Genomic DNA, 27690 nt, shown 5'->3' with positions numbered 1-27690 from the left:
AGAATAGAGAGGCGGCAATGAAAACAGCAGTGGTTGCCTTCCCCATGACCGTTTCAGAACTTTTTGAACTCTCGGAGAGGATGATTGAAGCAGGAGATCGTGGGAAGGTATGTCTGTTCACTGTGCAGATTTAATGAAAAACTGTATGGACCACCTCATGGATTTCGCATTGTAACCTCTCTTAGTTCCCATTCTTTATTGATCACTCTTCATGTTAGACAGTTGTATGCCCTTAGCTCCAATTAGATTGATGAACTTATGACATTTATTGTAAATGAATAAAATGCATATTTGATTTGTGTTCTTGTGATGTGTTTCTGTGTATTACCCTTAAACTAGTCATTAATGAGACTCGTGTTAGTTTAGAATGTTCACAGCCGTTGGATAAGTCTGGGGAGATTTATCCTGTTAAGGCTAACACTAGTGTGTTGCCAAGTGTTGGGAAGGCCTGTCTCAGCTGCTAGGGTGAAACCCAAAGCACACGCTGGGTTGGTTTACTTGAAACCTTGAACCGAACCAGATTTCCAGTATTGCCCTAAACCTTGGAGATTAGTGGGCAAAACTGGAAAGTTACACCTGACCCCTAGACTTGATTATGATACTGCACTAGGTGTCAGATTGGTCTATCTTTGATATGCCAATCAGTGAGATCCTTAGCGGGGGTCAAAACCTGGGTATGTTGGGACAGTCCGAGAATTCATTTGAGTGGGTGATCATAGTGACAGGATCAGCCCCTTTGTTGGACAAAGGTAATGATTGGGGATGCACTCTCTCTGATGGAAACCAAGACTGCCGACAACCGATTTCAATCATTCAGATTTGTTTTGCAAAATATATTTTATATGTGGATATAAAAGTATATATATGTTACAGTTTCAAATTATTTGCAAAATGTTTTAATTCCCAGGATCCATGTGAGTAGGGAGTGCAGCACTTTTCCTTGCAGCCGAAGGAGAGGTCCTCTCTTGTTGGGTAGTGTATGGTCATAATGGGCTAAGAGTTTGTGTAAGACAATTGAGGGTAATACCTGATGGGCTAATCTTGCATCTGCCCATAGTCTCTAGGTGTTACAAGGTGGTTTGGCCCAGGGACCATTTAGTGTAAATGTTGGGCCCATAGAGTCCATGTGATGGGCTCAAGGGGATCACTAGGCTTTCCAGTGAAATCGGCTAGGCCGAACCCTTGTGGCTGATGCATAGATCAATGCTTGGGTCCCACGCCATACAAGGAAGCCCAACTCGGTAGAAGTTTGGAAGGCTAAGTGAGCACATACTATTAATGGGCCTAAAGCCCATTTCAAACTAGGCTGATTTGATCAGTTAAAGAGGGGAAAATCTGAGATTGGATTAGCAGATAGGATAGGGTTTTACCTATCCACTCGGAGAGTCCAAATCTGAATACAAACTCAGATCTGGAAACCTCCTAATCAGATTAGGAAAGGGATGATCTAATCTGCAGATAAGATAAGGGTCTATCCTTATCTCTTAAAGGGAATTCAAATCCAAATATGATTTGGATCAGCAACTCCTAATGGGATTAGGATCTGATCCCTTAAAGGTTATAAAAGTGCATCCTCATGCTCCATCTCACACTGGTCACTTGTTTGAGGTAGGTAAATAGGACTCATGTTCTAAGCTGCTAGTTTTACTATTCAGCTCAGAATAGCGGAGTCAATTTGGGCTTTTGTCCTTCTTTGCAATTATTGAACCTCAAGAATTAGCACTTCAGATGTGCACTAGCTCTCTTGACCATTAACAATGAAATCAAGGGCTTCCATACACATGAAGGAAGTTAGGGCTAGTCATGCTGAAAGGCATATTCAGCTCCCCTTTTCTCCTGCATAAATCAAATTGGGTCATTCACAAGAATAAAAACTTAACAAGTACATCAGTCTCTCTCAACTCATTGAATTCCTTCTTAAAAAAAATCATCAAATAAATAGTAATGAACTTGAGGGGTTTCAGTCTTTTTTTTTTTTTTTTTTTTTTTTTTTGTGATGTCATTGCTTGCATATGTGTGTTGGGGTGCATGAGGTGCATGGTTTCAACCCCCATACCCTAGCCTCGGGCTCACTCCCCCACACTTGAGATGAACATTGTCCTCAATGTTCGTAGTGTTAGGGAGTCACACTTGCTAGAGCAAACTGAAGAAAAGAAAATGATGAACTGAGTCCTTAAAGAATTGGAATTTTGAGAAAAAGATCTTTATTTTACTAACTAATATTCTATAAAGATAAATGACAAAAAGATTCCTTAACTTGTTCATGAGCAAGCATAAGAGATTATTGGTTATCTAGATAAACAGTGGATGGAGGGGGTACAGTACTGCCCATTAAATATGGTTTCAGGCGCTGACCATTTACTTTAAACGTGCCCTGAACTGGGTGGGTGAGTTCTATAGCCCCATGGGGAAAAACCTGTGAAATGGTAAAGGGTCCAGACCACCTGGATCTCAGCTTACCTGGAAACAAGCGGAGACGGGAATTATATAACAATACCTGTTGGCCTACATAAAAGTCCCGTCTCAGCAAGTTCTTATCATGCCAGTTTTTTATTCTTTCTTTATAAACTTTGGCATTCTCATAGGTGGTAAGTCTGAATTCATCCAATTCATTCAATTGCAACCGCCTTTTAGCCCCTGTGGCCTGAATGTCAAAATTTAAGAATTTAAGAGCCCAATAGGCCTTGTGTTCCAATTCAACTGGTAAATGGCATGCTTTACCAAAGACCAATCTGTAGGGGGACATGCCAATAGGTGTCTTAAATGCAGTTCTGTATGCCCATAATGCATCATCTAATTTGATGGACCAATCTTTTCTGGTGGATGCTACGGTCTTTTCCAGAATTCTTTTGAGTTCCCTGTTAGCCAACTCCACTTGGCCACTGGTTTGAGGGTGATAAGGGGTAGCTAATTTATGTGTAATTCCATATTTCTGCATTAACCTCTCAAATTGGCTATTGCAGAAGTGAGTTCCCCTATCACTAATTATAGCTCGCGGAGTGCCAAATCGGGAGAATAGCTTCTTTAGGAAGTGTACTACCCTTCTTGAGTCATTTGTGGGTAAAGCCATGGCTTCTACCCATTTGGATACATAGTCAACTGCAACGAGGATGTACTTATTCCCAAAAGAATTCGGGAAAGGTCCCATGAAATCTATACCCCAAACATCAAAGATTTCACAGATTAAAATATTGGAAAGGGGCATTTCATTCCGTCGGGAAATGTTTCCCGATCTTTGGCATTTGTCACATGTGGCTATAGATCCTGCCGGTAATGAGTTCAACCAAGCTTTGGCTTTATCCTTCAAAGAAAATGGGAATAACCTCAGCCGGATGGCATCATCACTTACCCCATTGTGTTTGAAGGTGTCACAGATTTCCAAGAAGTTAGCAATATGGGCATTCGGATCCTCATGGGCCATACCACAAAACTGAACCGTATTTTGTATCATTTGGATTATGGCCGGTTTAATTTCGAAGTTATTGGCAGCAATAGTTGGCCTGATAATGCTGGAGACAGTCCCGGTGAGGGTAGGCTTGGCATAATCCATCATAGTTCTTTGTTCAGCCATTTCTTGTGCTTCTTGTCTGACTTGCTTAGCAACTCTCAAACGGACACGGAGAGTCCGTTCAATCTCTGGGTCGTAAAGGATATCTTCCAGTTCAGGTCTGCTTGTCATAAACTGTTAAAGTCAAAGCAATAAAAATGCCAATATTCACAAAAGAAAATAAATAACTAATCCTATCACACTGAAAATGTAAAGTGAAGTATTGGAATACAAAACCTACATCCTATCATGAATAAATGAAGCCGATTATACTAAAAGCAGATTTAAACCAAACATCTTATTCAAGGTTCCTTTATCTACATCCATCGATTGCAACATCTGAATTCAGACCCAATTTAGATCTGAGTTCAGATCTACAAGTCTTTGGTATTGTTAGTCTAGAGAAATTAATAAATAATAATTCAGATCTGAGCTGGATATCTCATACACACTCATTGGTATACACTACAATATACATCCATTAAGGTTGGAATCAATTCTGTGATGCTTTAGGGCTGAAATCAGATCTGATCTAAAAAAAAAAAAATTTAAAAGGATCTGAAATAAACTAAAACCAGTCCTGAGTTAGGCTTGGGTTAAAAACTCTACAATTGAAGCTCAAACCTGTATAGCTGATGCATATCAAACACTTGCTAAGACCTGAAAATTGGGTCTGCAATGTTTGGTATTGCAAGCTATTCGGCCCATACAACTTTTGTAGAAATCTGAAATCAGGTCTGCTAACTGTTGCACTATAGCAGCCCTGCTACAGATCTGAATGCTAAAAGAAATACTTGGAAAGTGCTAATTTTTCTTAAATATCTGAGGCATAACAATTATTCAATCCAAACATACACCTCCTTAGCTAATGTAGCTCGGTTACAAGTGGGTAAAGCCAAGAATTCAGTCCACCCAGAATTCATAGTATGCTCTGTATCAGTTCAGTCCTCACATCATATCAACTGAATTTTAGATTTGAATTTCTCTCATTCCTTGCTATCCATTCACCCTTGAGGCAGGTTGGATGTATCCTAGGGTGGATTGGGGTAGTGATGGCACCCAATTCACCTCAAACTTGCATCGGTTCAGATCTGAGTTCAGAGGAATTCAGATCTGAACTGAGCAGATCTGTAACAGCAGAATTCAGATCTGAACTCAAGTCTGAGTTTGGATCTGAATTCTCAATTGCCTTACCTTCAGTTATTGCTACCAAATTGTTTTTGGGGAATAGCAGAAGTGCCCTAGGGTGAATTGGGGTGGTGATGACACCCAATTCCCCTCAAAATTGCATCAGTTCAGGTCTGAGTTCAGAGGAACTCAGATCTGAACTGTTGCAGATCTGCTGTAGCAGAATTCAGATCTGAACTCAGATCTGAGTTCTGATCCGAATTCTCAATTGCTCCTCTTATTGTTCAAAAGATCTCCCCTTTGTTTTTTTTAATTTGTTTTTTTCTTTTTGTAATGAAAGAAAGAAAAAAAAAATAAAGTCTGAAACACAAGCAACTCTTTTCGGCTGAGTGCTGCAGATCTGAAATCTGCTGATCTGAGTGCCGAATGCAACTCAGATCTGCAACACTCATGTTTTTTGTGAAATTTTTTTTTCTTTTTTTTTTTTATTTTTGAAGGGAACAACATCAAGATTGAATAGAAATCAAATATGCCTTTATTAAAATGAAACTGAAACCAGAAAAAGAGAGTAATCTACTTAAGAAAGAAGAAACATAACTACATGAGTACAGCAGTTGCAGTCCAAGCTGAAATGAAAAAGTTAGCAAATTAACCCAACTATGAATGCAATGCTGAATGAGATCAGATTAAGAATGCTCAATGTTTCCTAATATTGCTTCTCTAAATCCCCGGCAACGGCGCCAAAAACTTGATGTGTAGCTCATTGTGACACTAGCAAGTGCACTAGCCGTTCAAGTAATAAAGTAGTGAGTGAAGTATCGTTCCCACGAGGATTTAGGAAACAATTACCAATACTAAATTGAACATTTCTTATCTGATCAACAAATAAATCAAAACTCTAATGAAAGCTAAGAAATCCTAAATTAAAATCTATCTAAATCATTGGTCCAATTGCCTTCAATTCAGGTTAGAAGAGTAAGCAGTAAATGTCAATCTCAGAATTCAGCAATCTATCAATTTGGATCATTCGAATGAATCATGATTGAGCCTTGGTTTGGTGAAACCCCAAGGTCATGAACAGCCTCTCTCAAGCGCATGTTCATCCTATGCATGAGTGACGGTTCTTCTATCTCTAGCAAGAATCTAATCCCCATGCATGCATTTCTTCAAACACTTCTAAGGCATCAATTCAAATCTGAATTGATCACCAACTGAATTGTGCAAGTTATCTCTAACCTTGCACTCAATTCAGTTCTTGAATAGTAGATCTGAATTCCTAGAGTCTCTCTCAAGCACTCTAGGAATTCCAAGCTGTAGATTAATTCGCCCAATCTGAAAATTGCAGATCTGAATTTTCTTTCAAGCAATTCAGATATTGCAATCTCAGATCTGAGAATTCAGATCTGAGTTTTGAAGGTTAGTTGGCCGAATTAATCTACAATCACACCCTTATTCAAGAAACTTCAAATACAATGCATGACCATTTGAATGAATCAAAAAGAATTAGATTGCTGAACTGAAATTTTACAAGCTGAAATACATCAAGGAAGAATGGAAACAAGGAGAAAGAAGAAAGAACATATAACTAAGAAACTGAATTCAAATCAAAAGAGAATGAAACTACAAATGATTTATTACAGAAGATCTTTGAATCACAAACTCTCAATTCGAACTCACCTTCTTCTTCTAGCTTGCTTGTCTTGAACTTCCTTCAGCCCTTCTTCTTCTTCTTCCTTGCGCCTAGCCTTCTTCTCTTCTCTTCTCTCAAGGTGGCCGAACCTCTAAGAGTGGGAGAGCTTTCCTCTCAAGCAATTGAACAACTTTCTCCCCTCCTAGAGGCCTCCTTATATAGTTTTTCAAGGGGGCTCTTGCCCCTTCTTGAAGCCTCTAGAATGGGGTGTATTACACCCCTCATGAACCTTCTAGAGTGCTCCCTCCTTCTCTTCAAGAAACTCCTAGAAGTTGCCGCCCCTAGCTCCCTTTGGGCTGCTATTTGGGCTACAACTTAGCTTGCTTTTGAGCTCATGTGGGCTACACTCTAGGCTGTTATTTGGGCTAAAAATGGGCCTTCCTTGCTGGGCCGAATTCTCCTCATAGCTAGGCTTCTTCCCTTGGATTTTCCAAAGAGTTTCACTTGCTCTTCTTGGGCCGAATGAAATTCTCTTGCTCTCATGGCTGGGCCGGGCTGAACTTGATAAATTTTTTTGGGTTTTCTTTTCTTCCTTTTGCCTTCTTTTTGTTGATTTGGCTCCCCCTGAAATCTTTCTTGCAATCAAGCTAAAATACGGCAAAAATTTAATTAAACCATTATAAAATTTCATGCAAAAACCTCATAAAATATAGATAAATTGTAAGTTCATCAAGGGGAGAGGAAATTTTTGAAATTTTGCCCAACCTACCTGTAGGGTTCGGCCATCCATATGATAGATCTCTATTTCCTTCAGTGGCATCAAAGTCAGGTTCATGTCTTGAACCAAAATAATGCATATTTGAACCTGCACAAATGGGCAGAAGGTGTTCTACTCGATTTGTGCAGATTAGGGTTTTATCTGGAAAATAGTTTCCCAAATAGAGGGCGATTGGTCTGAAATTAAATTTTATAAATCTGAATTTTATTTAGAACTATTCTTTATAATTTTCTTGATTTATGGGTTGTTCGTACAACTGGAGATCGAAATCTTGATTGGCGTAGAAAACTATGATTTTGTAGTTTCTTGATTTATTTGTTACATTTGGTTTGTAAAATATATATATATTTTTTTATTTTTAGACCGAATGTATAGGATTCGATTTGATGTAATATTAATAGAAATTTTAGGGTTTCTGTTTTTATTATTTTTGGATCGAAGATGGCGATGCAGGAAGGAGATTTCATAGATGGGGATATCACTATTTGTGATTTGCAGTTTGTGAAATTGCATTCTGTGATCTAACCTCTATTTTGCAGGATGTGATGTGCAAACATCCCTCTTTGACTAATTCTTGCTTTTCTTTGATCAGTATTTAATTTCAGATCATTTTTCTTGAATTAACTTTAATTAAAGATCAAACCCTAGACCCATTCGATCCAGATTGGTCCAAACTGGTTGGACCGAATCTAGGGTTCGATGAAGGCTGATTGTCAACCCTTATTTCTTACTGATGGGCCTAAGGATTGATAATTAATTAAGGGTTTAATTCATCCCAACCTGTAAGGCCTAGTTTTAATTTGTTAAAACTGCTAAAAGCCCACTTTTACAAGAAAGCTATATGGGCCGAACTGCTAAACCCTAATTCGGCCCATTTACCTAGATAATGTTAATTGTTAATGTTATGGATTAAAACAGGCTTTAATTATGGGCTTTATAGATATTTAATTGATTGGATAAATTTATCCCTGCATGTGATGTATGGATGTGTGATGTGCAACGTACATGGGCCATAAGTGCTTGGTCCATGTAGATTCGACAATGGCTCTTGCGCACACCATGGCTGAATGCACATCATTGCCATGGTGTCCCTAAAGATCATTGGATGATCTCCCTCAATGGTGGGCCTCACACCTCCTGAAGAGGATACGTGCGGAACCCTAGTCATTTAGGGCCCACCAGAAATCTGGCTTTATGAAAGTCAGTGGGAGCCACTTTGGTTTGACCTAAATTAAGATAAGGCGTAATTCTTGTTCGCTACAGCAATATGAGTGCATGTGATAGGGAGATTCATGTGATGAACTCTCTAAAGGCCTTCCATCATTAGCATGAAGATGGGTCTTTCAATAATGAGGAAACACACTAGAAAATGGGCTATCCATTTGCTATTGGATTTGTCTGAGTGTTTCATAAGATGATAGGGGCGTCATAGATTGATGTGGGAGGGGCTTCACCAGAAAATGGGAACTCTCTCATGGAACATTGGCGTTCACGAATATGATGGGTAAGCACTCACTGGACAGAAAGGTTTAACCTAAAATGGCTATGAACCTTGTTTGACAGAGGCCAAAGGGAAAGCTCATATGATGAGTGGATATGATCCTTCATAGAAAGGTGATGGGTGAGCAACTGAAACAATTGGCTCCAGGCACCCTATGTGGTTTTCCATATTTCTAGAGACAAGTCACTACCTCCATCACTAAGATAGGAGGGAAATCTCAGAGATGAACAAATGGGAATGGAACATAGATTAAAAGCCATATCTATGTAATGAACATGAATCAAATTAGGTTGTTGACTGATGTTTGCTCTTTTATCAAAAAATGACAAATGGACAATTTGCAAAGCTTCTTGACGACAACAAGCTTAAGGGCCCAAACTATGCCGACTGGTGCCGTAACCTTATGCTGGTCTTGACCTCTGAAAAGTTGGATAAGGTGGCCAAGAATCCTGCCCCAGATCATCCGGGAGATAGGGCTTCTGAGGCCCGGAGAAGAGAATACCAAGAACGGGAGGAGAAAAACTCCATTGCCCACTGCTATATCATTGCCTCGTTGGATAATTCGATACAGAGGCAGTTTGATCAGATAGGACTATCCAAGGACATATTGGACAGTCTCAAGACAATGTATGAAGAGCATAATAGTTCTATTCAGCAAAAGGTCTTTAAACAGTTCATGACCACGCAGATGTCCAAGGACCAACAAGTTCACGACCATTGTCTTCGAATGATGGGTTATATTAATGAAATAGAGGCTCTTGGATCCGGGATGGATCTAGTAACCCAGATTGATGCTATTCTCAACTCTTTGCCTTCATCCTCAATCCATTCATCATGAACTACAACATGAACAAGCTAAATGTCAACTTGCAGGAACTCCGCAATATGTTGTAGAGGGCCGAAGAATTGATTAAGAATGGTGAGCCCATTGCCATGCTTGTTGAAACAGGAAAATCAGGCAAGAAGAGGAGGGCAATGAGAAAGCCCCAGAAGAAAGCCACCAAACCCAAGAAGTAGAGGAAAGACAACGTATTAGATGCTTGTCATTTTGGCAAACAAACCGACCACTAGAAGATGAATTGTCCTCAATACCTGGAATCTAAGAAAGGTAATTTTGAATCTTGTGTCATAGAAACCAATTTGTTGATTGATTTTGTGTCCTGGTGTATTGACTTTGGGGCTTCAACTCATGCGTGTAACCCACTGCAGGGTTCAAGGTAAGTAGAAGGCTAAGTGAAGGAGAAGTAATGCTTTACTTGGGGATTTCTGCAAGTGTTGCAGTTGCGACCATTGGAACTGTAGAGTTAATATTTAGAGAATGAACTATTGTACTTAAATATTGTCTTTATGTACAGAATTTAAGAAGAAATTTGATTTCTGTCTCAAAACTGTGTGCTGATGGTTATTTTGTCTTCTTTAGTAATATTATTACTATTAAAAGAAATAACAGATTCATCGCATATGGGGAACTGGAGAATGGTCTCTATGTTCTACATCATTCTCTACAAACCAACATAGCCGAAACTATGCTGGCTGATATCCCCAAGAAAAGGATTTGTGATACAATTAATCCCACGTGCCTGTGGCATTACCGACTTGGCCATATTGGTGTTGACTGTATCACAAGTCTGGTAAAGGATAGTCATTTGGATTTTCTAACTATAGAAGATCTTCCCACTTGTGAGCCTTGCCTTCAGGGTAATATGACAAAATGACCATTTAACGGTAAGCTTGAAAGATGCACAGGCACGCTTGACCTTAAACATAGTGATGTATGTGGTCCATTGAGTGTCAAGACTCATAACCAGCACGTATATCATTCTCGGTATGGTTACGTGTACCTAAGGAGACATAAGTCCGAATCCTTTGAAAAGTTCAAAGAGTTCAGATAAGAGGTTGAAAAACAGTTAGGGAGAGAAATTAAGGCCCTTCGATCAGATCGAGGTGGCGAGTATCTCTCTGACGAATTCAGGGACTACTTGAAGGTCAATGGGATAGTATCACAGTTGACTCCTCCTGCTATACCACAGTTTAATGGTGTTTCAGAGAGGAGGAATAGGACCTTATTGGATATGGTCTAGTCACTTCTCGTACACTCAAAGTTTCCAACATTCTTTTGGGGTTACGCATTAGAGACTGCGATATACTTGCTGAATCGAGTTCCAACCAAATCGGTTCTGAATACTCCACACGAACTTTGGACCGGAAAGAAACCAAGTGTCAGACACTTGAAGATTTGGGGTTGTCCTGCGCACGTTAAAAGAACAAGTGCAAAAATGTTGGAATCCAAGACCAGCCGTTGCCAATTCATAGGCTACCCAAAAGGCTCTATGGGTTACCTATTCTATGACCCAGGTAAGCAGAAGGTGTTCTACAGCCGAAATGCAAAGTTCTTGGAGACTGATTATATCCTGGACTCACACCGTCAGGAAATAATTCTTGATGAGAAGAGCTCAAGGTCAGTGGGAGGTGTCCTTGATGAGACTGAAAAGAACCCTATTTTTGTCCCCTAATTTTCATCCTTTTACACAACTTTAGCACTTAATTTCACTCATTACTCTTGTATTTCGATTCAGGGCAATAAAAAAGGCAATTGGAAGGAAACAGGTCAATTCAGTTGATTTTGCATAGTTTCGGCGATAGTCAGTGATCTGGGCCTAACTCACAATTCCGGACTCCGAATTGGGCAATTCAAGAAGCATTAGTAAGAAGAAGAAAGGTCCACAACTTTTGTGTTTTGGGTTTTGACTGATTCGGTCTGCATCGAGTACGAAACTGTGCCTGAAGTCGAAGCAAGTTCATAGCTAGGCCCATTTAACAGCTGAAGCCCAACTCGTAGAAGAACCTAGAAGCAGCCCAAGTAGCAGAGAAGCCCAACTCGGATGCAAGAGTCTAGAGTCCTAATTCGAATGTAATCTCCCAAGAGGGAGAGAGTCTTATTAGATCTAAACTTTGAATGTAATCCTATAAGGACAAAAAGGCTGGGGATTAAATAAGAGACATGATAGGATTAGTTCAAAGAAGATCAAGACTCCCTAAAGATAAGATGATCTCCTAGAAGGAGTTGGAAAACAATCCTCTCCTTTGGCTATATAAAGAGGGGGGTGAATCAGCTCTAGAATCACTCATTCCAAGATCCAAGAGATCATCAAGAGGCCAAGAAGCTCAAGGAAGCAGTTCGGCTATGGAGAAGAAAGGCATGGAGATTGCGCAGATCATGAGTAGCTAAGCTTCTTTTTCTGGTTCAAGGGGGGAGGTTTGATTGTGTAATTGAGAGGTTCTGTAATTACTTTATTTTCTTGCTTTCTAATTCAAGTATTCATTGATTCTTGTGCATATTTTTATTGGATGTTGATGTTAATTAGTTTGACAAACTAAATTAATGTTGATTTTCCTATTGCTATCCATGATTTCGGTGATCCGTAATTGTCACAAATAATGGTACAAGTAGCAATTAAGTTGATATCTTTTTGGGTCAATTGTTCGTGACAACCTTTGACCAATGTTTTATCATGGTTCAACCTAAAGGAATCGATGGAACAAACTTCAATAATTGCAGCTATCTCAATTATTGTTATTTTGGTTTAACTGTTTTCACAAATCTTAATGCTATCAATGTTTAACATGGAACACTATCGTACCCAGTTGAGTGGTGATAAGTGTTGATCGAATGCTTGCTTTGGTCAATTGAATTAGGAAAACACGAGGTTTATTATGGCAATCCTAATAAATCTACGGTTAAATTCTTGAATTACAAGAATACTGAAATGTACCTAGGATCGATGGCTAATCGATTCAACCTGAACCCTTGAACCAGAATTCGGTAAGGCTGATTTTCTCTTGTTTGATTAGTTTGTTGTTCTTTTAATTTTAGTTATTAAATTTTCCCACACAAATACTTTATCCATTTAGCTAAGAGATTACTGAACACCTCCATTGGGTGCAGATTTTGGATCCTTTCTTGGGCGTGAACACCTGCATAGGGAGATACAACTTCTATGTATCGGGTATTATCTCTCCCTACTCCTTTTGGTTCAGATCTAGTTCAGTTTATGGTTCAAGAATAATCCTCGAAAACATGTTTTTCTAAATGGGGAATTCGATTCCCAGTTGAAGGGAGAGAAAAATTTTTGAAATTCGCCCCCTTATTCCACAATCTTTAGGCGTTCATGTGATGGAATTCCTATCCCTTCAGTGGTATTAGAGCAATGGTTCAAATCTTGAACCATTCTGTTTCAGATCTGAACCTGCGCAAATAGGGAGAAGGCGTTCTACCCAATTTGTGCAGATATGGGTTTTGGGAAATTTGTTCCATAAACTGATGGGGATATAATCTGAAATTAATTTTATATAAATCTGATTATTATTTAGAATAGTTCTATATGATTTTCTTGATTTATGGGCTGTTCGTACAAGAGGAGATCAAATTCTTGATTTGCACAAGGAGAACTGCAAGATTTGCAGTTTCTTGAATTTATTTATTACATTTGGTCTGTAAATAACTTTTTTTTTATTTTTTAGACTCAATGTATAGGCATTCAATCTGATGTAATTATTAATAGAAATAGGATTTCTATTTAATTTTATTTTGGATCGAAGATGGTGGCGCAGAAAGGGAGGTTTCGCAGAGAAGGAAATTTCGCAGATGAGACATTCGCTATCTGTGATTTGCAGTTTGTGAAACTGCAATCTGTGATCTAACCTCTATTTTGCAGGATGGAGTATGTGAACAACCCTGATTAATTGATTCTTGATTGTCTTTTATCAATTATTTAATTTCATATTATTTTCTTGAATTAAAGATTTAATTAAAGATCAAACCCTAGACCCATTCGAACCAAGATTGGTTCAAAACTGTTTGGACCAAATCTAGGGTTTAATCAAGGCTGAAAGTCAGCCCTATTTTTCCCACTGATGGGCCTGAGGATTGATATTTAATTAAATGGTTAATTCGGCTCAACCTGTAAAGGCCCGATTTTAAATAGTTAAAACTGCTAAAAGCCCACTTCAAAGGATAAAGCTATATGGGCTGAACTGGGTAACCCTAATTCAGCCCATACCTAGATAATATTAATGGTTAATATTATGGATTTTCAATGGGCTTCCAATGGGCCTTACAGATAATTAATTGATTGGATCAATTTATCCCTACATGAGATGTTTGGATGTGTGATGTGTTGCGTACATAGTTCATAAGTACTTGGCTCATGCTCATTCGATAGTGGCTCTTATGTACACCATGGCTGAATGCACATCATTGCCATGGTATCCCTTTTTGTCATTGGATGACCTCCCTCAGTGGTGGGCCCCACACCATATCAAGAGGTTACGTGCGGAACCCTAGCCGATTTAAGGCCCACCGAAATCTGACTTTATGAAAGTCAGTGGGAGCCACTTTGGTTTGACCTAAATCAAACTAGGGTGTAATTAACTGTTCCCTTCAGCAATATGAGTGCAAGTGATAGGGAGATTCATATGATGTACTCTTTAAAGGCCTTCCATCATTAGCATGAGGATGGGTCCTTTAGTAATGAGGAAACACACCAGAAAATGGGCTATCCATTTGTTGTTGGGCTTGTCTGAGTGTTTCATAAGATGATAGGAGCGTCATAGACCGATGTGGGAGGGGCTTCACCAGAAAATGGGAACTCTCTCATGGTACCTTGGCGTTCATGAATATGATGGGTAAGCACTCACTGGATAGAAAGGTTCACCTGAAAATGGCTCTGAACCTTGTTTGACAGAGGCCAAAGGGAAAACTCATATGATGAGTGGATATGATCCTTCACAGAAAGGTGGTGGGGTTATGCAGCTGAAACAGTTGGCTCCATGCACCCTATGTGATTTTCCATATTTCTAGAGACAACCCGAAGTCTCCGTCACTGAGAAAGGAGGGAAATCTCAGAGATGAATAAATGGAAATGGATCGAAGATTAAAATCCATATCTATGAAATGAAAATGAATCAAATTAGGTTATGGACTGATGTTTGCTCTTTTATCAGAAAATGGCAAACAGATCATTTGCAAAGCTTCTTGACGACAACAAACTTAAGGGCCCAAACTATGCCGACTGGTACAGAAACCTTATGTTGGTCTTAACCTCTGAAAAGTTGGATAAGGTAGCCAAGAATCCTGCCCCAGACCGTCCGGGAGATAGGGCTTCTGAGGCCCGTAGACGAGAATTCCAAGAATGGGAGGAGAAAAACTCCCTTGCCCACTGCTATATCATTACCTCTTTGGACTATCCAATTTAGAGGCAGTTTGATCAGATCGAACTTGCCAAAGACATATTGGATAGTCTTAAGACAATGTACGAAGAGCAGAATCATTCTACTCGGCAGAAGGTCTTGAAACAGTTCATGACCGCGCAGATGTCCAAGAACCAACAAGTTCACGACCATTGTCTCCGGATGATGGGTTATATCAATGAACTGGAGGCTCTTGGATCCGGGCTGGATCTGGTAACACAGATCGATGCTATTCTCAACTCTCTGCCTCCATCTTTTAATCCATTCGTCATGAACTACAACATGAACAAGCTAAATGTCAGCTTGCAAGAGCTCAACAATATGTTGCAAAGAGATGAAGAATTGATTAAAAAGGATGAGCCCATTGCCATGCTTGTTGAAACTGGCAAATTGGACAAGAAAATGAAGGCAAAGAGAAAGCCCCAGAAGAAGGCTGCCAAACCTAAGAAGCAGAAGAAAGACAAAGCATCGGATGCCTGTCACTTCTGCAAGAAAATCGGCCACTGGAAAAGGAACTGTCCTACCTACCTGGAATCCAAGAAAGGGAATTTCGAATCTTGTGTTATAGAAACCAATTTATTGGTAGCTTCTGCGTCCTGGTGTATTGACTCTGTGGCTTCAACTCATACATGTAACTCACTGCAGAGGTTCAAGGTAAGCAGAAGGCTGAGTGAAGGAGAAGTTACACTCTACTTAGGGACTACTGCAACTGTTGCAGCCGCGGCAATAGGAACCGTGGAGTTAATTTTTAGAGAAGGAATAATTGTACTGAAAGATTGTCTTTATCTACAAAATTTAAGGAGAATTTTGATTTCTGTATCAAAACTGTATGCAGATGGTTATTCTGTCTTCTTTAATAATACGATTACTATTAAAAGAAATAACAGATTCATCGCATATGGGGAACTGGAGAACGGTCTCTATGTTCTACATCCTTCTCTAGAAACTAACATAACTGAAACTACGTCGACTAAAATCTCCAAGAAAAGAGCCCGTGATACAGTTAATCCCACGTGTCTGTGGCATTACCGACTTGGCCACATCGGTGTTGACCGAATCACAAAGTTGGTAAAGGATGGTCCTTTGGATTTTCTAACTGTAGAAGATCTTCCCACCTGTGAGCCTTGCCTACAAGGCAAGATGACAAAACGACCATTTAACGGTAAGCCTGAAAGATGTACAGGCACACTTGACCTAATACATACTGATGTATGTGGTCCCCTGAGTGTTATGACACGAAATCAACACGTGTATTTCATCACCTTCACGGATGATTTCTCACGATATGGTTACATGTACCTAATGAGACACAAGTCTGAATCCTTTGAAATGTTCAAAGAGTTTAGACAAGAGGTCGAGAAATAGTTGGGGAGATAAATTAAAGCCCTTCGATATGATCGAGGTGGCGAGTATCTCTCTGACGAATCCAGGGACTACTTAAAGGACAATGGTATAGTATCACAATTAGCTCATCCTACTACACCACAACTTAAAGGTGTTACAGAGAGGAGGAATAGGACCTTATTGGATATGGTCCGGTCACTTCTCATACACTCAGGGTTACCCACATCCTTTTGGGGTTACGCATTAGATACTGTGACTTACGTGCTAAATCGGGTTCTAACCAAATCGGTTCCGAACACTCCATATGAACTTTGGACCGGAAAGAAACCAAGTTTCAGACACTTGAAGATTTGGGGTTGTCCAACACATTAAAAGAACAAGTGCAGACAAGTTGGAATCCATGACCAGTCGTTGCCTATTTGTAGGCTACTCAAAAGGCTCTGTAGGTTACCTATTCTATGACCCAAGCGAGCAGAAAGTGTTCTATAGACAAAATGCCCAATTCTTGGAGACCGATTACATTCTGGACACCCATCGTCAGGAAATTGTTCTTGATGATGAGAGCTTAGGAGCAGTGGGAGATGTCCCACAAGTTCCAGGTAGTGACCAACCTAGAAAATCCACTCGGGTATCCAAGCCACCAGTCCGTTATGGTTATGACCAGGATAGTTACCTGGTGGAAACCTTGACTAGTGAGGAGGATCCTGTGACTTACGCGGAAGCTATGTTGAACATAGATTCCCAGAAGTGGGTGGAGGCCATGAGAACAGAGATGGACTCAATGGAGACCAATGGAGTTTGGACTCTAATAGATCCACCCTCTGGGGTAAAAGCAATTGGTTGCAAATGGATTTGCAAGAGGAAGAAGGGCCCTGATGGTAGGGTTGAGACCTTCAAAGCTTGTCTGGTGGCGAAAGGGTACACTAAAAATGAGGGCTTTGATTATGAGGAAACCTTTTCACCTGTGGCCATGCTTAAATCCATTAGGATCCTGCTATCTGTAGCAGCATACCATGATTATGAGATTTGGCAGATGGATGTCAAAACTGCATTCCTGAATGGAGATCTTACTAAAGATATCTATATGCAGCAGCTGCAAGGCTTCATAGCTACGGGTCAGGAAAACATGGTATGTAAACTCAATAGATCCATTTATGGACTTAAGCAAACTTCTAGAAGTTGGAACATCCGTTTTGACTCTATTGTCAAATCGTTTGACTTCAAGCAAAATCCGGATGAACCCTGTGTTTACATGAAGTACAGTGGAGATAAGGTTACCTTCTTGGTTCTGTATGTAGACGACATTCTACTCATTGAGAATGATGTAGGAATGTTAACTACGGTGAAAGTATGGCTTTCACAGCAATTCTCCATGAAAGATCTTCGAGAAATCTCCTATATACTGGGTCTTCGACTCTATAGAGATAAGTCGAAGCGGATAATAGTATTATCCCAATCTGCCTACATTGACAAAATAGTCAAAAGATACAGCATGGAAAACTCCAAGAAAGGAAATGTTCCTTTCAGGCACGGAGTCACTCTCTCCAAGAAGATGTCTCCCAAGACTTTTGAGGAGATTGATGGCATGAAAGACGTTCCCTATGCCTCTGCCGTAGGAAGCATCATGTATGTCATGCTGTGCACTCGTCCTGACATTGCTCAGGCAGTGAGTGTAGTAAGCAGATTTCAGGCCAACCCAGGGTAGGAGCACTGGACTACTGTGAAAAACATACTTAAGTACCTTCGAAGGACAAAAGAGTTTTGTCTAGTATTCGATGGTAGCTCACTAAAGATCCAAGGGTATACAGATGCTGATTTTCAGTCGGATCTAGATGATAGAAAGTCTACATCTGATATGTTTTCACGATAAGATCGTGTGTTGTTTCCTGAATGTCAGCAAACAAGGGTCTTAAGTAGCAAATTAATAAGTCCACGACCCAGGCCAAACGCATTGCCGTAAGAGAGGTTGCCTTATGAATGAAGGTGTTCATTCCTGAATTTGGAATTCAGCACATCACCCATTCCACTGTTGTGTGACAATAGGAGGTTGATGTTGAGAGGTAGCAGCAGCGGAGAATGTGGCAGACCCACGGACTAAGCCACTATCACAGAAAGTGTTTGAGAAACACGTGGAAAGCATGGGACTCCGGCTAGTACCTGATTGGACCTAAGTGCAAGTGGGAGCTGTTAGACAGTTTTGTATGCCCTTAGCTTCAATCAAAATGATGTACTTTATGAGTTTATTGTAAATGAATAAAAGTGCATATTTAATTCATGTTCCCTTGGTATGTTTCTGTGTAATACCCTTAAACTGGACACTTAATGAGACTCATGTTAGTTTAGAATGTTCACATCTAGTGGGTCAGTCTGGGGAGACCTATCCTGACAAGGCTGACATTGTGGCGCCACCAAGCCGGTTGGGGTGGCTTGTCTCAGCTATCGGGGTGAGATCCTAGGCATAGGATTAATTGAATCTTTGAACTGGACCAGATTTCCAATATTGCCCTAGACCTTGGAGATTGATGGGAAAAACTAGAAAGTTACACCCGACCCCTAGACTCGATTATGATATTGCACTAGGTGTCGGATTGGGCTGTCTTTGATGTACCAATCAGTGAGATCCTTAGCGGGGGTCAAAACCTGGGTATGTTGGGACAGTCTGAGAATTCATCTGAGTGGGTGATCATAGTGACAGGATCAGCCCCTTTGTCAGACAAAGGTAATGATCGGGGATGCACTCTCACTGATGGAAACCAAGACTATCGGCAGCCAATTTCAATCGTTGAGATTTGTTTTGCAAAATATATTTTATATGAAATATAAAAGTACATAAATTATGGTTTTGAAATGATTTACAAAAGGTTTTAATTCCCAGGATCCATATAAGTAGAGAGTGCAACACTGTTCCTTGCAGCCGAGGGAGAGGTCCTCTTTTGTCGGGCAGTGCATGATCATTATGGGCTGAGAGGTTAAGTGTAAAACCATTGAGGATAATACCTGATGGGCTAATCTTGCATCTACCCACAGTCCCTGGGTGTTACAAGGTGGCTTGCCCCAGGGACCACTTAGAGTAAGTGTTGGGCCCATAGAACTCATGAGATGGGTTTTAGGGGTGCACTGTCCATAACAGTGTATTCGGTCAAGCCTTGTAACAAAAGCTGGGCTGAACCCATGTGGCTGATGTGTAGATCAATGTTTGGGTCCCATGCCATACAAGGAAGCCCAACTGGGCAGCAGTTTGGAAGGCTAAATGAATACATAACCTCAAATGGGCCTTAAGCCCATTTCGAACTTGGCTAATTTGATTAGTCACTTAAGCGGCGAATTCTGAGATGGATCAGCTGATAGGATTGGGCCCACACCCTATCCACTTAGAGAGTCCAAGATCTAAATAAGATTTAGATCTGGAAACCTCCTAATTAGATTAGGAGATGGCTAATCTAATCTGCAGATAAGATAAGGATTATCCCTTATCACTTAAAAGGATTTCTAATCCAAATATGATTTGGGTTAGCAACTCCTAATGGGATTAGGAGTTTATCCCTTTTAAGTCTATAAAAGGAAGAGGGGGTGGCAGCCTTTAGACATGCAAGCAATACACATTCTTGTCTTCAGAGCTGAAATCACAGAAGAGAGAATCTGCACACTACAAATACTCTCTTGCCGCCTCCTTCCTGCAACCGCCGCTTACAGCAGTTCGATCTCCAGTTCTTGGGAGATATCAAGATTTGATCTTGATACCAATCTTTTGGAGAAAAGATTGGTGGGAGTTGTATTCACAAACCATCCAGGTGACTTTTGAGAAGGGTCAAGTTCTTTTGAAAGAACACTGCTGATTCTGCTCCACCCTGCACTGCGCCATCTTCAGTGGGAGCAGTTTTTGGATCCTTCCTTGGGCGTGAACACCTCCATTGGGAGATACTACTTCTCTGTATCAAGTATTATCTCTCCCTACTCCTTTTGGTTCAGATCTGGTTCAGTTTATGGTTCAAGAATGATCATTGAAAATATGTTTTTCTAAATGGAGAATTCGATTCCTAGTTGAAGGGAGAGAAAAATTTTTGAAATTCGCCCCCTTATTCCGCAATCTTTGGGCGTCCATGTGATGGATTTTCTATCCCTTCAAAGGAAAACAGGGAAGTACCCTCAAATCCTTCTATTTTATGCATAATCACATACATTGGGGACAATGTATAACTTAAGTGTGGGGGGGATTAGGGAAATCTGATGGAAATTTGAGATACCTTACCTTCTTAAAATTTCTACTCCCGAAAACTTATCCTTGAACAATTTCAACTTATCAGGAATCATGTGCTTAGGCTGAATAGATAAGATAGAATGCAAGCATGACTAACTGAATCTTTCTTGGCTGCATATGGTACCTCATGATTTTAATCGATCAATAGGCAAGATGCATAAGGGTTTGATTGATTTTCACATAATTATCTGTCAAACATGGGTTGATTATTCTAGAACTTGTTGTGTTAGGCATATAGAGACCACGATCAATGAATTCATGGATCAGGCAGTGAAACCCTATGATTCTTGTAAAAAAAAAATAAAAAAAAATAAAAAAATAAAAAAATAAAAAAGGGGAGTTTGAAAATAAAATTGTGACCAATGTGAAATGGAGCATAAAATGCACTCACATCTAGAAATGAAAGCAAGTGTGAGATGGAGCATAAAATGCACTCACATCTTGAAAAGAAGACAAGGGTGAGATGGAGCATAAAATGCACTCACCCTAGAACCCGAACCCCATTCTCACCTTTAGATCCTAGGAATTCACACTAAGTGGTGGAGATGTGATACATAGCAAGCTTATGGCAATAAGCACACCTTATTTTAATTCAAAGAAAAGTAATTGCATCTGACTGAATTGGTTTGTTAAAGCAATGAGTACCCATTCAGCTAAGGATGCTTCAGCCGGGAAGGCTTATCTCCTGGACTATCGATTTAACCTGGGACTATGGGGAATGGTGATTTGCAATCACTCTTGGACAAGAAGAAGGGGGGAAAGAGATATAAAGAGGGAAGGTTACCAAGTCTGAATTAAAGCATGCAATGAACCAGGACTCATGTAGAGAAAGAGAAAGATTGAAAATCAGTAGTTAGGTTCTCTTGTTTTGCTTGAGTTTTGCCTTGCCTGAGGACGGGCAAAGTTTAAGTGTGGGGGTTTTTGATGAGACTGAAAAGAACCCTATTTTTGTCCCCTAATTTTTATCATTTTACACTACTTTGGCTCTTAATTGCACTCATTACTCTTGTATTTCAATTCAGGGCAATAAAAAAGGCAATTGGAAGGAAATAGGCCAATTTGGGTGATTTTGCACAGTTTCAGCGATAGTCAGTGATCTAGGCCTAATTCACAATTCCGGACTCCAAATTGGGCAATTCAAGAAGCATTTGAAAGAAGAAAGAAAGGTACACAACTTTTGTGTTTTGGGTTTTGACTTATTCGGTATGCATCGAGTACGAAACTGTGCCTGAAGTCGAAGCAAGTTCATAGCTAGGTCCATTTAACAGCTGAAGCCCAACTCGCAGAAGAACCTAGAAGCAGCCCAAGTAGCAAAGAAGCCCCAACTCGGATGCAAGAGTCTAGAGTCCTAATTCGAATGTAATCTCCCAAGAGGGAGAGAGTCTTATTAGATCTAAACTTTGAATGTAATCCTATAAGGATAAGAAGGTTGGGAATTAGATAAGAGATAGGATAGGATTAGTTCAAAGAAGATCAAGACTCCCTAAAGATAAGATGATCTCCTAGAAGGAGTTGGAAAACAACCCTCTCATTTGGCTATATAAAGAGGGAGGTGAACCAGCTCTAGCATCACTCATTCCAAGATCCAAGAGATCATCAAGAGGCCAAGAAGCTCAAGGAAGCAATTCGGCTATAGAGAAGAAAGGCACGGAGATTGCGCAGATCATGAGTAGCTAAGCTTCTTTTTCTAGTTCAAGAGCTAAGCTTCTTTTTCTAGTTCAAGGGGGAGGTTCGATTGTGTCATTGTGAGGTTCTATATTTACTTTATTTTCTTGCTTTCTAATTCAAGTATTCATTGATTCTTGTGCATATTTTTATTGGATGTTAATGTTAATTAGTTTGACAAACTGAATTAATGTTGATTTTCCTATTGCTATCCATGATTTCGGTGATCCGTAATTATCACGAATAATGGTACAAGTAGCAATTAGGTTGATATCTTTTTGGGTCAATTGTTTGTGACAGCTTTTGACCAATGTTTTATCATGGTTCAACCTAAAGTAATCGATGGAACAAAATTCAATAATTGCAGCTATCTCAATTATTGTTATTTTGGTTTAACTGTTTTCACAAATCTTAATGCTATCATTGTTTAACATGGAACACTATCGTACCCATTTGAGTGGTGATAAGTGTTGATCGAATGCTGGGTTTGATCAACTGAATTAGGAAAACACGAGGTTTATTATGGCAATCCTAATAAATCTAAGGTTAAATGCTTGAATTGCAAGAATGCTGAAATGTACCTAGGATCGATGGCCAACTGATTCAACCCGAACCCTTGAACCAGAATTCGGTAAAACCGATTTTCTCTTGTTTTCTTAGTTTGCTATTCTTTTTAGTTATTAAATTTTCCCACACAATTACTTTATCCATTCAGCTAAGAGATTACTGATTTACTCCTTGTTGGATTCGACCTAGTACCACTTTTACTACAAATATTTTATTGTGGGATTAGTATTAATTTTGAGGGCTTCGACAAGCCATCAGTCCTACAGGTTTCAGGTTTTGACCAACATAGAAGATCTACCTGGGTGTCTAGGCCACCAGTCCATTTTGGCTATGACCAGGATAGTTACCTGGTGGAAGCCTTAACTAGTGAGGAGGATCCCATGACTTATGCAAAAGCTATGTTGGGCATAGATTCCCTGAAGTGTGTAGGTGCCATGAGAGCTGAGATGGACTCAATGAAGACCAATGGAATCTAAACTCTAGTAGATCCGCCCCCTGGGGTAAAAGAAATTGGTTGCAAATGGATCTATAAGAGGAAGAAGGGCCCCGATAGTAAGGTTGAGACCTACAAAGCTCGTCTTGTGGCGAAAGGGTACACTCAGAAAGAGGGCACGATTATGAGGAAACCTTTTCGCCCGTGGTCATGCTTAAATCCATTCGGATCCTACTAGCTATAGCAGCATACCATGACTACGAGTTTTGGCAAATGGATGTCAAAACTACATTCCTGAATGGAGATCTTACTGAAAATATCTATATCCAGCAACCGCAAGGTTTCATAGTTGCGGATTAGGAACACATGGTATGTAAGTTAAATAGATCCATATATGGACTTAAGCAAACTTCTAGGAGTTGGAACATCCGATTTGACTCTACCGTAAAAAAGTTTGACTTTGAGCAAAATCCAGATGAGCCCTGTGTTTATAGGAAGTCCATTGGGAATGACGTACGAATGTTGACTACGGTGAAAGTGTGGCTTTCACAACAATTCTCCATGAAAGATCTTGGAGAAGCCTCCTATATACTGGGTCTTCGACTCTATAGAGATAGATTGAAGTGGATAATAAGATTATCCCTATCTACTTACATGGACAAAATTGTCAAGAAATACAGCATGGAGAACTCCAAGAAGGTAAATGTTTATTTCAAGCACGGAGTCACTCTCTCCAAGAAGATGTCTCCCAAGACTTCTGAGGAGATTGAGGGCATGAAGGACGTTCCCTATGCCTCAGCCGTAGAAAGCATCATGTATGCCATGCTGTGCACTCGTCCTGACATTGCTTAGGTAGTGAGTGTGGTAAACAGATTTCAGGGCAACCCAGGGCAGGAGCATTGGACCGCTGTGAAAAATATATTTAAGTACCTTCGAAGGACAAAAGAGTTTTGTCCTCTTGATGTGCTTGGAAGGCTAAGTGAGCACAACTGGGTAGCAGTTTGGAAGGCTAAGTGAGCACATACGATTAATGGGCCTAAAGCCCATTTTGAATTGGGATGATTTGATCAGTTAAAGAGGGGCGAATCTGAGATTGGATTAGCATATAGGATAGGGTTTTACCCTCACCACTCAGAGAGTCCAAATCTGAATACAGATTCAGATCTGGAAACCTCCTAATCAAATTAGGAAAGGGCTGATCTAATCTGCGGATAAGATAAGGGTCTATCCTTATCTCTTAAAAGGAATTCAGATCCAAATATGATTTGGATCAACAACTCCTAATGAGATTAGGAGCTGATCCCTTTAGGGTTATAAAAGGAGAAGGAGACGGCAGCTTTAGAAAATTATCATATCCAAAACAAAGAGAGAACACAGCACCTAGTGAGACTGAGCTATTTTCTCCTTGCCGCCTTCTTCCTGTTGTCGGCATTACTGCTAGTTTGATCTCCTCTCTTTCAAGTAGGAACGATCAAGATTGAATCTTGATATCAACCTTTGGGGAAAGGCTGATATGAAGTTGTGCTCACAGCCCCAGCGAATTCTTGTGAAGGGTTCTGTTCTTTTAGAAGAACACTGCTGATTCTGCTCCATCCTACACTGTGCCAACTTTAGTGGGAGCAGTCTTTGGTTCCTACCTTGGGCGTGAACACCTCCGTTGGGAGATACTGTTTCTCCGTATCAGGTACATCCCTCTCCTGCTTCTGATTTCAGATATGGTTTGGTTTATGGTTCAAGATTGATCTTTGAAAATGTAGATTTTCTAAAATAGGGAATGTGATTCCCAGATGAAGGGAGAGAATTTTTGAAATTTCACCTAACCTACCTATAGGGTTCGACCATCCATACGATGGATCTCTATTCCCTTCATTTTTTATTTTATGTGCATGCAACGGATGATTTTTCGGCCATTTGAACTGTTTTCGATCAGAATCTTGCCGGAATCTGGATGCTCGTATTCCAAATTCAATCAGGCCTTTGTCGATCTACTTATTGTGCTGGTAGTTTCGAAGAAACAACGGTTTTGTAGATAATTTTTTTGCGATGCGGATCTTTTTCTTTGTAAGTTGTCTTGTAGATAATTTTTATTTTTGCGATGCGGATCTCACCAGAATCAATTTCTTTTTGCGGTGCGGATCTGTTTACTTGTTGTTTTGTAGATAATTTTGGAAGTTGGGTTTCTTTGTGCCGGTTTCCTTCCATTAAAAACGCTATCTCGGTACACTTCCCTTTTTGTTCTCTCTATCTCAAGTGGTTGGCAAGTTGTTAATTCAGAGTTGCTAACTCAAAGGTGGTCTGAGATATGCCTCACTGTATGTTCTCTCTCGGTGATACTCTCCATCTGAAATCAGAACTTTTAGAGCTCGACCGGTTGGGGCCGTTCTACTTCATCAGCAGAACTGACGAGAACTGCCAGAAGGGAGAGAAGATGACCGTGGTCGTGCTGTTGCCGAGACACCACGGGTCTAGTTCTTCTACTCCGGCAGTGGCACAAGGGGGACCGGCGCTTACCGCCGCTCGCGGTGCTCTGTTTTTTGGCCGACCAACAAGTACTGCAATCTCTCGGTTGCAATGGACCTTTACACCACTATTCTTCCAAACGTATATAAGTGTAAAAACAATACAAAACCGGTTCAACTTTCGCATTTATCTATCTGATCGTTTTTCATTTACACCGGTGTATTTTTGTATTTATACCTCAAATAAAACGAAGCCTTTATCAAAATTATTATTTGTCTTATGAAACATAATATGAAACAAGAGAATTTGTATTTTTAAAACCACCGATACAATAAAACATTCATGGTTTCCGATTTGGAAACAAGAAATACTTCACAGAACCAAGAGCATGTTTTCTATATGTTTTTGTTTTTTAAATCAATGCTTTTTTAAAATCAGGTGTAGAATCTTTGTTTTTTTAAGCTCAGACAAGAAGAAAAACAACTCCCCCTTATGAACCGAACCATATATACTATTTTAAGCTTATTCTTTATTTAAAATAGGTTTAAAAAGATGACTCTGTAACCATTTATTGCTTCTTGTTATGTTACTATTCTCATTTGAGCGAGTGAAATGGTCGAACCAGATAACCTGAGGGTTGATTCATTGGGCCCATATCAAATTATAAATGGGCCTAAAACTGAAATCCATGTAAAATATTCGAGCTGTATTTGTATCATGTAGAAGCCAAATCGCCCCTTTGGTATCTGTGGGCCCCATGTTTTTCTTCGCGAGCGTTCGTGATTGGCAAGAAGGAGCGAGAATGTTCCTAAAAAATACGAAAATCTGGAGACATACAGAAATTTCTCAAAATTACGACAGTCTTCCTCTTCTTTTCCGTATGTACCGAACGAATCTCACCACCTCTGCATCGTGAAAACATCCAGCTTTCTTCAAGTTTAAGGCTTCCGCTCATTGTTACCAGCTAGCAAGCGTTTCGATCTCTCTGTGACTGTGATTATTTTCTCCATTTTCAACAGAAACCCAGAAGTAAAGATATCGATCATCCCAAGCATTTTTGGTGGCCGACGAAGCAACATCTTCGATCCGTTCTCTATGGATATCTGGGATCGATTCCAAGACTTCACCTTCGACAGTACTCTCACCAGCCCTCAATTCACAACTGAGACGGCAGCATTCGCCAATGCCCGCATCGATTGGAAGGAGACTCCAGAAGCCCATGTCTTCAAAGCTGACCTTCCTGGGCTCAAGAAGGAAGAAGTGAAAGTCGAACTGGAAGAAGGTAGTCTTACAAATCAGTGGGGAGCTCAATAGAGAACACGAAGAGAAGAACGATAAGTGGCACCACGTCGAACGCAACAGCAGCAAGTTCCTTCGTCGGTTGAGGTTGCCGGAGAATGCCAAGGTGGACCAGGTGAAGGCGACGATGGAGAATGGGGTTCTTATTATAACTGTTCCTAAGGAAGAGATGAGAAGGCCTGAAGTGAAGGCTATTGAAATCTCTAGTTAGAATAAATAGTGTAACACTTCCATTTAGCCCGATGAATGTGTTTTGTATTAGCATGTAGAGAATGGGGTGAGAAGGTATTTTTGTGTGCAAGGTTGAACTTCTATGAAGAAATATTCGAAAATTGTATAGAACTTGTTTGATTTAATGCTAAAACCAGATTTTGCACCCAGAAGGAGTTTGTTTTCTGATGCAAATGACATAAAGATTTGTACATTTATGTTTTCTGATGAAATGGAAAATCTCTTGTGGTTTTGCTTCAACTATGTTGATTTTCTGAATTGAGAATTTGTTTGCTACTGCTTCAAAAGAAGCATAATTGGGTTTTATTTGACAGAGAACGTGGAGCCTGCTTAGGCCATCATATGTTTGATGTTATTTGTATCCAAGAGATGAGTTTGTTGGAAAATGAGTTTACTGTAATTTTGGATATTTTGGATTAGAAGCTTTGAGGCGCGCGTTGCATGATATCAAACTTCCATACTCTCCTCTACTATTTTTAAGGAGTGTAAATCAACTCCTATTAAAATACTGAAAACAAAGCTTATAATTTTCCAATGTGGGATAAATTCAAAACTGGGTTTTGTAAGAGAAAAGTTAATTTTTCAATAAAATGTGGAGAT

At 39.9% G+C, this 27690-nt stretch overlaps 1 pseudogene; it reads left to right on the top strand.

Annotated features, from left to right (window-relative positions):
• Window positions 1-17: 17 nt before the first annotated feature.
• LOC148846192 (17.8 kDa class I heat shock protein-like) lies at window positions 18-27330 on the top strand (annotated as a pseudogene).
• The last annotated feature ends 360 nt before the right edge of the window (window positions 27331-27690 follow it).

This window comes from Nelumbo lutea, chromosome 7, assembly GCF_056320005.1.
Source record: "Nelumbo lutea isolate HS-2025 chromosome 7, American lotus-T2T, whole genome shotgun sequence".
In the NCBI taxonomy this organism is placed as follows: domain Eukaryota; kingdom Viridiplantae; phylum Streptophyta; class Magnoliopsida; order Proteales; family Nelumbonaceae; genus Nelumbo; species Nelumbo lutea.
Note: the sequence above shows the minus strand (reverse complement) of the source record. Positions and strands in the feature narration are given on the sequence as shown.